The 1,545-nt window shown below is 36.2% G+C and overlaps 1 long non-coding RNA gene across 1 annotated transcript in view; it reads right to left on the bottom strand.

The window, feature by feature from the left end:
• Window positions 1–1,545, bottom strand: part of LOC115286797 — an 80,925-nt gene that overhangs the window by 15,812 nt on the left and 63,568 nt on the right. The window lies entirely within an intron of this gene.

The raw sequence follows: 1,545 nt of genomic DNA on the forward strand, positions 1-1,545 counted from the left end.
TTAAAAATTATAATGTTAGAATCTTTATACTAATGATAAATGCCTATTTTGAAGGTAAAAATAAGCTCATGGTAGACAAAAATGTGAAGAATAAAGTATCACTTTTTAAAAAATATTTTTTAATGTTATTTATTTTGGAGAGACAGAGTGATGTAGCACGAGCAGGGGAGGGGAACAGAGAGAGGGAGACACAGAATCTGAAGCGGGCTCCAGGCTCCGAGCTGTCAGCACAGACCGATGTGGGGTGGGTTGGACTCGAGGACTGCTGGGTCATAACCCAAGCTCAAGTAGGATGCTTAACCGACTGAACCATCCAGGAGCCCCAGGAATAAAGTATCATTTTAAATTTCACTATCAAGAATGTTAGATTTTGTGAAATATGATTTCAGATACTATGGTAGGAGAATTACAAGAATAAGTGTCATAGATTAATAAGAGTAATACAACTAATTTTAGTCTCAGAATCATCCAAAACGGGTTTCTTGGAAGACCTTAGAGCATATGCATACCCATTGTCATTGCTGATATGGCAAAACTGGTATTTTTAGTGTATTATATTCATTATTTTCAATTTATATATATTAATATATAAAATTGTACTTGATATCTAGAGTTAACAGCCTTAGTGATACACTGGCAAACAATCTAGTCTCCTCTCATATAGATTCAGAGTTTGGGAATTATTTCTCTATTATTTTATTCCAGGTATGAATTATATTTTTTAGGGATCCACATGTCCTGAAATCAGTGCTTTGTGCTGCTATTTGGGTCAAAATTATCCAGAATTTTAAGTAACACACAACCTCAAAATCTCAGTGGTTTCATTTCTTCTTTATACTACTTAAATATATTTGTAATTTATATTTATATATAGCTACACATCAAGGATGATCTTAGAATTCTGCCCAACATTGTCATTATCCTTTCTCTGATAACCAAGATAACAGAGAAGTCAGTATCTGATGTATTGTGGTTAGCCATGGCAGAAGGGAAAAAAAAAGTCTTCTGGAGAGCCACACACTGGCCATTAAGTGCTCATTTTACACATAGATCATATTATTTTCACTCAGAATTCATCGGCCAGGAGTTCCACAGCCTTGTCTGGGCACAAGAAGTGAGGACATATGATCTTACTCTAACTCTAAAGGGAGAATTGGAATACTCAAGAGTCCAGCAATATTGATAACCACACGTGCCTCTCTGTCCTCACTGGGCTCAGCTATGCTGCACTTCACCTTGCTTGATTCCTTAACACTTACTGCTTTTGCTGGTCATCTGAGGCTGTCCATAGATACACTTGTCTAGACATACTTGTCATCCATCATGGTCCTACTCCCTACATGCCATATTGAACTCGGGTTTCTTTTGAGATGGATAGTCTTTATGCTACATTGAAGGAAGTCCAGCAACTGTTCCTCCCATTCTGGAATTTTTTAGACCTTTCTGTAAGATTTATTTTCCATTTTCCCCTTAGAATTCCAACCCAAAATGAATGAATAAGTGTTGGATTTTTTTTTTTTCAGAGATCCTTTTAACTGTCGTCTT

This window comes from Suricata suricatta, chromosome 3 (assembly GCF_006229205.1).
Source record: "Suricata suricatta isolate VVHF042 chromosome 3, meerkat_22Aug2017_6uvM2_HiC, whole genome shotgun sequence".
Taxonomy (NCBI): Eukaryota; Metazoa; Chordata; class Mammalia; order Carnivora; family Herpestidae; genus Suricata; species Suricata suricatta.